Source organism: Mauremys reevesii, linkage group 14 (genome assembly GCF_016161935.1).
Source record: "Mauremys reevesii isolate NIE-2019 linkage group 14, ASM1616193v1, whole genome shotgun sequence".
Taxonomy (NCBI): domain Eukaryota; kingdom Metazoa; phylum Chordata; order Testudines; family Geoemydidae; genus Mauremys; species Mauremys reevesii.
The window spans coordinates 39,615,901-39,627,943 of NC_052636.1; the positions used below are offsets into that span (position 1 = coordinate 39,615,901).

Sequence of the window (12,043 nt, forward strand, 5' to 3'; positions counted from 1 at the left end):
TCTCCACATTTGTCTAATGGCTCCTTTCAACACTTGTCACCAAAAAGACCTGTTTCTTTTGCAAGCGATGTACAGCTAGGCAAAGGCAGTCTTCTCCATTTCCTCAAAAGATCACCAAGCTGTGGGGAGAGGAGACACATTCAGTCAAGCTGGATGCTGAATCTCCTCTTTATTCAGCAGGTGTCTGTGAAGGACACAAATCTACACCGTGTAGAGGTCAAGAATAGGAGTTTATTACACACAGTGCTGGCGGAGTGGGCTTATTAGGCTCAGAGACTCTGTTAATTAATTAATTATAATAGAATATATAGATTTTCCATGGGTGGGGGAAAGTGACGGGGTAGGCAGTTCCACACCCCAGGACAGGTTTTGCAGCAAGACAAGATAGCACATTAGCCAATGATTAACAGATTAGATAATGTCTCCACCCATGGTCTCAAGTTAGCAAGTTAACATTTCATTAATACTTTGATAAAATGTTATTAGTATAAAATATATATGTTGAATTCTGATTTGGGATCCATAGGAATGGAGCAACTCCTTTGATTGTCCAACAGGTACATTCCTAGGGGTTAAAGCAAAGAAAGAGTGAAAGTATATGGCAATAAAGATTGTTTTCTGTGTGTCTTAAGCAGGGTGGCTCTAGACCCCAGCGCGCCAAGCAGGCGCGTGGGGCGGCCCTTTCCTGGGGCGGCATGTGGCTCGGTTGAGCTCCGCAGGCATGACTGGCGGGTCCCCTCTTCCCACGGCTCGGTTGAGCTCCGCAGTCATGCCTGCGGCAGATCCGCTCGTCCCGGGCTCCGGTGGATCTGCCGCTGGCATGCCGGCGGGAGCTCAACCGGAGCCGCGGGAAGAGGGGACCCGCCGCGGGACCGGGGAAGGGCGGCGCAGTGCACCCCGCTGCTTGGGGCAGCCTGATTTCTAGAGCCGCCCCTGGTCTTAAGGCAGGCATTGGTCCCGTGGAAGGGAGGTGGAAGGATGCCATATCTTATACTGACGTGCCAACTTTTCATAAACTCAAGGTTGGATCTGTGGGAAGAATGTCTCCCTAGAGAAGAAACAAACACAATAGGAATAGGGATTCTTTGTTCAGTCTGCAATTCTGAATAAGACACAATCATTTAGTTCTTAGCTCCAACACCTGGCAATTTGCTGACTGGCCTATCTTAGCAAGCAAGGCTTTCTGTTTACCCCAGCTTTCTCTTAGCTGATCACGATTTCCTAGGCCTCTGGTCCTTGACCATACTCTGGACTTTGGGTCTGGAAAAGAGCTGGCACAATCCATAGACCAGGTTGTTATATAAAATGCACATGCATTTGAACCCTTCACATACAGTAATGGCAAAGTTCTTGGTTCAGGCTTGTAGCAGTGATGGAATAAACTGCAGGTTCAAATCAAGTCTCTGGAGTCTATTCAAAGCTAGGATGGGTCATTCAGTCATTTGTACAGAGCTTCAGTTTGTAGCAAAGTCCCTCCAGAGGTATGAAGCAGGATTGAAGACAAGATGGAGACGAGGCATCAGCCTTTTATAGTCTCTTGCCATATGGTCTTTGCTTTCTTTGTCCCAAGGACACTCTATCCAGCACGTGGCACAGAAAAACCTTAGAGTTCTGTCCATAGGCAGGTCCCTGCTACCTTGCTGAGTCACAAGGCGTATCTGCCTTCTCTCAATGGGGCGAATGTATAGCTGATGGCCCTTAATGGGCCATCAAGCAGGCTAGACAGAACTGACACCGGAAGCAGAGCACAAGATTGAAATACGGGCAGCATAGAGCCAATATTCATAACGTGAACTACAAAAATGATACGTATCTAGAGATAGCATCATTATAATCAACCAATCAGAACCTCTCCCCCTTGCACGACACCTTTCTACAATATTGGCTGCAAATATAGAACAGTGGTCACAACGGTGATCTGTACAGTTACAGATTATGTCAATAATGTCACAGGAGGTGACATGGCATCAGTGAGACTGATACTGGAATACTGCCTTCAGCTTTGGTGTCCTCATTTGAAAAGATGTTGTGAAATTGGAGCTGGGGCAGAAAGAGCCACCAAATGTTGTGAGGTCTGGAGGAAAATGCCTTCTAGTGAGCTATTGAAAGAGCTCAACCTGTTTAGCTGATCAAAAGAAGATTGAAAGGTGACTTCACTGAAGTGTTGAAGTGCCTTAATGGAGAGAAAAGATTGGGTATTAAAGGGCTCTTGAATCTAGCAGAGAAAGGAATAACAAGACCCAATGGCTGGAAGGTGAAAAGAGACAAATTCATATTACAACTAAGGCACAAATATTCAGCACCGAGGATGATTCACCACAGGAACAAGTTACCAAGGAAAGTGATGGATTCTCCATCTCTTGATGTCATTTCATGAAGACTAGATGCCTTTCTGGAATGTGTTTGCCCCAGAAATAGCTATGGTGTCCTACAGGAGGCCTGTGATATGCAGGGGGTCAGATTAGATGCTCTAATGGTCTCTTCTGGCCATAAAGTCGACTAATTTCTGAAAAACTGAGTGTAGCTTTGGGAGCAGCATCTGATGTTTCCCTGTCTAGCCGGCTTGCTGCCTAGAACGAACGCTCCTTGAGTGGGGTGATGCACAGGGAGTAGCTCAAACCTCCAAAGTGCCTGGCCAGGGGCAGGACATTAGCACAGCAAGGGAGGGGTGGCAGTGACATCACAAAGGCCTTTTGCAGGACCTCAGCCTATTGGTCCAAGGTGGTGGGGAGGTGGTGACCTCACAGAGAGATGCTGACATCAGCCAGGCAGGACAGGGGCGAGGGGCCAGGGAAACCTCAGAGACCCCTGTGGCTTTGCTTCAGCAAGTCTCCTTCTCCAGGTCTCTCTTTGAGGACTGAGAGAGTATTCGGGTTCACGGACGTGAGCGCCAGGAGGAACCTCTTTCGAGTTTTCTCCTTCCCTTGTAGTGATTTTACTGGAAAACAGCCATCCCTGTTTAGAAGGTAAGAGCCTCCTGGAGGTGTGAAACCTGTTCAGTCTGATCCATCTGTTGAGAGTTGAATTCTAGGCATGGAAAACATGAGCTTAAGGAGGCAGAATTTTATTGCACACCTGGATTTTGTCCCTTAGAATCACTGGGGACATTGGGGTTTGTCCTTTTTGTTTCACCTCTTGCTCCATCCACTGTCTGATCCTCTTTTCTCTTCGTCTCTTCCTTCCTTTGTCCTTTCTCCTGTTCACCTCCCAACACCAGGTTTTTTTCTCCTGCTGATAACAGCTCACGTTAACTGATCACTCTTGTTATAGTGTGTATGGCAACACCCATTTTTTTCATGTTCTCTGTGTGTATATATATCTTCCTACTGTATTTTTAACTGCATGCATCCGATGAAGTGGGTTTTAGCCCACAAAAGCTTATGCTCAAATACATTTGTTAGTCTTTATGGTGCCACATGTTCTCCTTGTTCTTTTTGCAGATAAATTAATGGAGGTTAAGTGCATTAATGGCTATTAGCCAGGATGGGTAAGGAATGGTGTCCCTAGCCTCTGTTTGTCAGAGGGTAGAGATGGATGGCAGGAGAGAGATCACTTGATCATTACCTGTTAGGTTCAGTCCCTCTGGGGTACCTGGCATTGGCCACTATTGGCAGATAGGATATGGGGATGGATGGACCTTTGGTCTGACCCAGTATGGCCGTTCTTATATTCTTATGAAGGGAGGGGCAGAACCCTGCAACAGAGTTTCTGTAGTGTAGTGGTTATCACGTTTGCCTAACACGCAAAAGGTCCCTGGTTCAAAACCAGGCAGAAACATGAGGGCTTAATTTTTCCCAGCTCCTAGTGGCCTGTCCCTGCTGTTGTAGGAGCAGCAGTGATTTCTATGCTCAATAGGTCTGTTATACTTCCCCCATTCCCATTTTTGTCTCCTCTCCCTCTCTGAATGCCTGTGAAGTGACTTTCCCCCTCCCCCTCCCGCTCCCTCCTGCAATGCTTGTGGGATGAAGGGGCTGGTTGAACAGCTGAAAGAGCAGAAGAGCTCCTAGATAGAGAAGGTGTCTGGGACTCTCATTAGGCAGCACTCACACACCCAGAGCAGGGACACTGCATGGACACTGCCCAAGGTGGAGTGTGACCCACCAGATGCAGCCAAGTCATCTCCAGTCGCAGGCCATGAGGAGCAGGTCCTAAAGGGAAGGGGCCCTGTGCTCAGGAGTCACTCACAAGCTTGTACCTCCAGTGAATGCCCTTCGCCCCGACCGCCTGGCCAGTGGTTCGCTGCATTGCAGTTCATTCTGCCTCGGGAAGACTTACCTTCATCGCACTGTCCATCGCAGCGCTGTGGGACACTTACTTGGCAGAATCCTGTGCCTGCCTCTTGGCTTCCCAGGGATGGCTACTTGCAGCCCAGGAGAAGAAGGATGGTTCTGGTGAAAGAAAGACAAGCAAAGCACTGGGAGGAAATTTGGGTGTGCGCTCTGCGCTGGGGGTGGGGGTGGGGTGCAGGAGGGGTGGTGCAGCTCCCAAAGTGACCGGTACACACAACCCTCCGGCAGCAGCTCCTAGATGAGTTGGGCCAGGGATCTCCATGTGCTGCTGTCTGCAGGCGCTGCCCCAGAGCTGCCATTGGCTACAGTTCCTGGCCAATGGGAGCTGCAGAGTTGGTGCTCGAGGCAGGGGCAGCACGTGGAGACACTCCCCACCTCAGGGATGCTGGGACATGCCAGCCACTTCTGGGAGCGGCACGGTGGGACAGATGTAGAGGGGGCATGGAGCCACCTTAGTGCTGCTGGCACATCTCTGCACACCCGTTGGGGGAGGGGAGCAGAGGCCTCCATGTGCTGCCTGGGGTAGGGGCAGTGCATAGAGCTGCCTCCCCTCCCGGGTCTATTCCAGGAGTGGGTGGGTGGGGTCTTTTGGCCTGCAAGGTGCAGCAGGTCAGACTAGATGATCACACTGGTCCATTCTGATCTTAAAGGCTCTGAGTCTAAAAGGGAGAGGGTAAAGGAAATTAAAAAAATAAAATAAACCAAGCACTGTAATACCAGGATGACTCCAACTGCTCATTATATAGTCCCAACTTTCTTCCTCCACTGGGTGTTTAATGACCTGTTGGGATTTGGGACACTGATTTTCTCATTCCATTGATAAACTGATACAACATAACTGAAATTAAACCAATTCCTAGTGGAGGAATCATCACATCAGCTAGGAATCAAACCCAGGTCAACTGCATGGAAGGCAGCTATGCTCACCACTATACCACCAATGCATCTGGTGAAAGTCTTTGATTTTTCACACTTGGTGATTGGTCACCTTACTTCTCAGCATGAGGCAAATGTCTCTGTGGTCTCTGCCATTCATCGTGGGGAGTTTCCCCACTGATAACAGTTCTTGCTGGGTTGGGGAGGGGAGAGAGAAGAGGCGTTTATTTTGTTTCATTCCTCTCCATTTTCTGTTCCTCCCCGTCCCTTCCAGGGTCCTCCCTTCCATTTCAGACTGTGCAGTGACACCCTCCCTGCACCCAGGACTCTCGAGCCTCTGGAGCAGCACGATCCCATGAGATCCTCAGTGACCAAGGGTCTTTTCCAACTTCCAGGAGACCCAGCTTGAGTCTAAAGGAAGCTCTGTTCCTTCCTGGGGATCCTCTCTCCCTTCCTGGAGATCAGGATCATGAAGCCTCTGCCTTGCCTCCTGGGTCTGAATTAATGTCCCATTTCCCACTATCTGCTCGAAAGAAACAAATGTTTCTAACCCAGGTGAGCGGCGTTAATTCAGCTGGAATCCTTCACTCACATTCCTTAGGAGATACAGACTCTCTGTGACAGAGACTGACTGGGGTTCATCTCTGCATGTCCCCAATGGGGAAGGAAAGACACTGAGGGCGAAGGAAGAAGATGGACAGAAGGAGTCAAATGGGGCTAGACCAGAATAGGACATTTTCTGCCTGTTAAAATGTACTAGACTCTAATTGCTTAAAACAAAACAAAAACCCACCAGCTTCTGTTTGAACCATAAGCTTTTCACAGAGCAGCCAAAGTGGTGAAGCACAGACACACATAACCACCTACAGCCCAAGTTTGTCTAAGAAGCACCTATAGTGGCTCATGCAGGGGGAAATACAGCTCTGGGTGGGAGTTCAGGCCTCACCAGAGCGTTGGTTTTCATTCGCCACGGAGCTTCCCCTACTTGCTTTGCCTAAATCACATGGAAAGTGCCATAGGAGGGTGATGAGAGTAAATTCTAAACTCTGAAATGTGGAGGTTGGCCCAGAGATTGGAATAAGGGGTTTGAAGAGAAAAAGCTCTAAGAGTATAAAACCAGACAGTCTCCAGGGGCAGGTACGGTACAACGCCTCAACAGGGAGCCATTTGGGGGGGTTCACTCCCTCTGTTAAATGTCCTGAGAGGTATTTGAAGGTGAAGATAACGCCATGGCTAACAGGTGACTGGCATGTCCTGGGTTAAAGAAAGGGACCTGGGTTAATAGTCTGAAGATTTGCGTTACCCTCACTGTCTGACCCCCCTTCAGTGCGGAGCAGGTGTGTACGTTGCTGTGTGGAACGCAGAGACTCCTGGAGAGCAGGGGCAGCTGTTTCCATGGCAGAGAGCCTGGCACTTAGGAGACTTTCTACACTTGCTGTTTTGAAGCAATTCAATAAAATAACGGTGGAGCTACAATGTCTGGTCCAAAATTTCAGCCACCCTGGTGCAAAAACGCTATTTTAGGATCTAAATCGGAGGCTCCCGGCACTAGGACACCTGACCAGAGAGCTCAGTGGGGGTGTAACAGCTGCTGACTCTGAGGGTCCCGGGCTAAATCCATTTGCAGGGGGAAGTGTTTTGATTTATTTGATGGATAATGAGCACCAGCTACCAGGGGAGAAGCCCTGAGAGTCGCTGCCACTCCAGCTGCTGCTAGGGCAGGGGGGAGCCCCAGGGGGTCAGCTGCTGCTCTGGCCACCCCAGAAGTGCTGCCAGAGGCCACCAAGCTGTGGCTGCTCCTGCTGCCCTCGGGACCACTGGTCAAGTGGTCCCCAGGCCAGCCGCATTGGCCGCTGCTTGGGCGGTCCCTGGAGCCAGTTGATTGAGTGGCCCTGGAGTCAGCCACTGTGGCCACTGCAGAAGTCACAGAGGTTGCAGGAAGTCACAGAATCCGTCACTTCCACCACCTCCGTGACAGACACGGAGACAAACCCCTCCCTGCTGTGACTGCAGTTCCTGGAAGGAAAGAGCAGAACAGAAAGTGACGAGAGAAGGAAAAAGAGAGAGTCCCTGTCACCTCTCTCCCTGCTGCCTCCCCCATTGTATTATGTAACCGCATCTCACTGGGTTCCCTGTGCTTGTGCCATGGGGGTGACACTAGAGTTCTGGGGATTTGGGGGGAAGGGAAGGGGACTCTTCACTTCTCAGCATTTCACACAAATTTGTCTTTGGGCTGAAGTTTCTCCTGTGGGGCCTCTCAGTCAGAGCTGTACCCCACCCCCTTCAGTGGGGGGGGGGTGTAAATTGCAGAGTAGGCAGAGAAGTCGCCCATAAAGGGTCATATTGATCAGGTGACTGGTTCTGACCGGGGTCCCACGTCCTCTGACACAGGATCATGTGCAGAACATGGGAGCTCTGGCTTGTCCTAAATGCTGTAGACTGTGAGTTCCTGGAAAGGGCAGGGGAGAGGGAGCAAGAGGAGAAAGGCAGAGACATTGGAGACGAGGAATTGGGGGGAGAAGGAGAGAACAGAGAGACAATAAAGGATTGAAGCAGAACAGGTGTCCCAACTCCATCTTGCTCATCACAGGTGTTCAGAGAGACAGGTAGTTGCAGGTTTTCCAGTGTCAAGTCTGAACTTAGATTCTAACAATGTGCGTTGAAATATCAAGGGCTCTCCACATACCTGATCTCTTCCCTCCTCACCTTTTAGTATTAATTTTTATTTTGACGTGTTTGGCTTAACCATGATCTTCCCTTTCCCCACCTGTATTGCAATGTGGGGTTTATGTTTATTTTGCTTCCCTTTTGTTCATGTCATTATAACTGTAACAGCAAAGGAATCTGCAGGAGCAAAAACTAACTCAAAACTTCATTTCCCCACCATGCCGGAACATCCTACAAACAGCTCACGCAGCTGGAATCATAACACGCAAGGCTAGGGGATGGGAGATGCAGGTTTCCAAGGGTTCTGTCTTTCTCAGATGACACATTCCAGCCCCTTGTGTGCCTCCATCCTGAATGACCTGCTGGACTTTGACACATTTATTGTTTCATTCTATAGATAATGTGATTGTAACACAATGTGACTGAAATTAAACCACTTCCAGATGAGGAAACAACAGAAGAGAAAAGCCATTATTGCACTGGCTGGGAATCAAACCCAGATCAACTGCTTGGAAGACACTTACGCACATCACTATACCAGTGCATCTGGCAGGAGTAGTTTTCCTATAGGCTCTGTGTGCTGGCAAAGGGGTGACACGTGACCACAGAGTTATTGAGCAGGGTGGATGAGCTGGAAGCTGCCTGACAGCTGGAAGCAGAGTTAGGATCCCAGAGTGGCTGAAAGGGGGCAAAGGTGAAAACAGAGCTCACTGGGAGCTGGCCCCACACCAGCCCCGCCCCTAGGAGAGGGGAACTGAAGCTCAACTTCAATCACAGAAAAATCTTCCCTGAGAAGGAAGGGGACAGCTTGTTTTACAGACCAGGTTTGTGTTTGTTCCTGCTACATACGGAGGGGCTGGGTAGTGCTGATTCCAGCCCCCAGACTCTGGAAGGATAAGGAACAAATTCAGGCTGCCAGTGACCTGCAGGAGGGAGATGATCTTTTGACAGTGACGGACGCCTCGTCCTAAAGGCCTTTGTCTGCCCCCTTCCAGTGACTGTTTGGTACAGGAATGCAGCCCCCACTCCTGGGTCTCTCCTGGGGAAATAATGTTTCTGTGCAAAACACCAAAGCTTTTAAAAGAAAGGAAGAAAAGGAAATGGCCACATGATGGACATAAGGAATGAAACACAAGATCCTTCTCCCATGTGCATTGACTTTTAACCTTGTTTGTGGTGGTGGTGTATCCATGTTGGTCCCAGGGGTCCTCTGGGGCGCCAGGCATTGGCCACTTTCGGGAGAGTGGGCTAGATGAACTGGTCTGACTCAGTGTGGCTGTTCTTATGTTCTAACTGCTGGTTATGGAAGAGACGACCTTCCAGGCTACACAGAACTGAAGAAGGGTGCTGGGTTATCTCCACAGCTTGTCTCTTTCACCAACAGAGGTTGGTCCTCTGGAAGATCTTACCCTCACCACCTTGTCTCTCTTGGACTCTGAAAAGTGTTTTCTCTCCACTCCCCTTGGAGAGAAGTTAAGTTTCCCTTTGGGCAACTATCAGGCTGAAGCAATTGTATTGACTGTGACACTAGAATTGAAGATTTAATATTATAAATAAATGAGTCTAAACCTGAGGTTCTGGTTTTCACATTGGATTTTCTAACTCAGTTCCCAGTTCTCTTCTAGAAAGGCCTCCAGGCTGCCTGCCCAGCCCAGCAAAAGTGGCCAGGAGAAAGCCCACACTGCTGCTCTTTCAGGTAGTTGAAGGCTGCTATCAAACCCCCCTCACTCAGTCAGTCCCCAGTCTGTGGCAGTGCATAGGATTCTTCCGTCCTAAGTGCAGGACTCTGCACTTCTCCTTGTTGAACCTCCTCAGATTTCTTTTGGCCCAATCCTCCAATTTGTCTAGGTCACTCTGGACCCAAACCCTGTCCTCCAGCGCTTGGATTCTTTACATGCTTTCACAGAGCAAAGAGCACATGTTCCATGATTTCATAGGGCAGAGGTTTGTGCTATTGGGAGCTTTCCCTGTGTGGATTTGACAGGTGGATCAACACAGAGACACATTGTGACCCTTCTCAGGGTGCTGAGGGCTGTGAGTCTCCTTGTTGCCACCTGCCACAAGGAAGAGGGAGTTTTGCATTTGGCAGCTGGATGTTAGTGACCAAACTCACCAGCCTGCTGGAACTCAAGCACCCTCCTCTGAGCTACAGCAGCCACCTTAACCCTTGAGTTCCTTCAATGTGTCCCCCTCTGGGGTCCAGCCCGGATCACCAGATCCCTGGTGAAATCCCAGATCCTCTCTTCCCCAAGTATCCCAGGTTACTAGTTTTACTGTGGACCATTGCTACTGTATCTCACACAGCACCTGAGTACAGTTATCGAACAAGCAAAAAATTTATTTCACAACGGATAGAGATTTAAACAAACAAACATGAGTGATGGAAACCAACTGTTACCAACTAAACAAAGGCAGAAAGTGATAGAATAGAAAGGCCAGCACAAAAAACAGAGAGAGGAACAATAAGATACTAAAAGGATAATGGTTGGAACTCTCCATTTCTCTCAGTCTTTGGACTGATGGGTACTAGAGCTGTAGCAACAGTTGAGGAACCAGGGTAAATTAAATCTAAGGTTTGAGCTGCTAGTGAAGCATTTTCCACACTCACGGCATTCCTAGGGGCTCTCTCCTCCGTGGATTGTTTGATGCCTAATAAGGTGCGAACTGCGATTGAAGGTTTTCCCGCACTCACTGCATTCATAAGGCCTGTCCCTTATGTGGATTCTCTGATGTCTAGAAAGGTCTGATCTTTGAGTGAAGCTTTTCCCACACTCACGGCATTCAAAGGGCCTTTCCCCTGTGTGGATTCTCTGATGTTGAGAAAGGTTTGAGCTGCTAGTGAAGCATTTCCCACACTCACTGCAGTCAAAGGGCGTCTCCCCTGTGTGGATTCTCTGATGTTGAGAAAGGTTTGAGCTGCTAGTGAAGCATTTCCCACACTCACGGCATTCATAGGGCCTCTCTCCTCTGTGGATTGTTTGATGACTAATAAGGTGCGAACTGCGATTGAAGGTTTTCCCACACTCAGTGCATTCATAGGGCCTGTCCCCTGTGTGGATTCTCTGATGTACAGAAAGGGCTGAGCTGTGAGAGAAGGTTTTTCCACACTCCGGGCATGTATTTTTTCTCTTTCGCCTGAGGATATCCTGCTGTGTTGTGGTTTCCATGAGGACCTTCTGAGTTCCCCAACAGGAAATAAATTTATCCACTTTCTTCCCTGGCTGGTTTCCTTGATCTGTTTTTGGTCTGTGCTGAATCTCCCAGGATCTTCCCTGCTCATGACTCCTGGACACATTCCTTTTCGATCTTTGAGATAATGCTCTGTTTTTACCCACTGGCTCAACATTTCCAGGCTGAGAATTCCGCTCCTCTTTCTCACATGCCATTGCATCACCTGCTGTGATAGAGACAGAAACCTCAAACAGGGATGGAAAGGGGAAGACCAAACAAAAACAAGTGCTGAAGACAGGCCAAATAAAAATCAGGAGCTGAACTCCCCCAAACTCTTCCCCCAAACAGGACAGAGGAGGGGGATGAATTCAGCCTTCACATCCCATCCAAATACGCAGGGGGAAGGGAGGAAGCTACTGCCTGGTGTCTGCTAGGAGCTATAGGAAGCCATGAGCTATATTTATCCTGAGGATATGACCCCTGCTAGGGACAATAATGAACTGAGAGACCTCCCCAAGAGCTTTGTAGGGCATCCCAGATGTTTCCTTCAGGCACTTACAGATTCTGAGGTGGTTTAATGTTTCCTCACCTGTGCAGGAAGATCTCAGGATCTCTCTTCCCTCTGAACCCTGGAGGTCTGGGACCCATGGCTCTTCCCCTTGTTCCAGCTGGGAGATCACATCAAGTTGGAAAACTAGAAACCCTGCTCAGATGAAAGAAAACAAAGGAGTTCAGTTGATTTCATAAGACTTGGTCATAAAAAAACAAACATTCTATTAATTTAACTTCAGTGCTTAGTGTGACCTGGTGCGCCAGGGGCAGTTCTCACTGAAAATGCCAAAGTTAGGACAGGCTGAAAAAGGGAGAGCAGATGCTCCCAAAACTGCTGGTTAACACTGAAGTTAAACTCACCGACCAGTCACAAACTGTGCTTCTGATCCCCCACACGGTTTATCGAGAAGCTGAAAAAAGAAATCACACGGCCCCCTTTTTGCATCCCTGTTCTCTGACTCCCAATCAGCAACTAGGTCCAGTACAGT

General features: G+C 48.9%; 1 protein-coding gene and 1 non-coding gene across 2 annotated transcripts in view; both read left to right on the forward strand.

Moving 5' to 3' along the window:
* The window catches only part of LOC120381703 (zinc finger protein 850-like), a gene marked incomplete at both ends in the record, with an annotated part of 144,283 nt that overhangs the window by 22,918 nt on the left and 109,322 nt on the right, over positions 1-12,043 (forward strand). The gene's annotated exons all lie outside the window — the stretch shown is intronic.
* Positions 3,705-3,777, forward strand: TRNAV-AAC. The gene has a single exon. It is a non-coding gene; the product is annotated as a tRNA-Val (tRNA).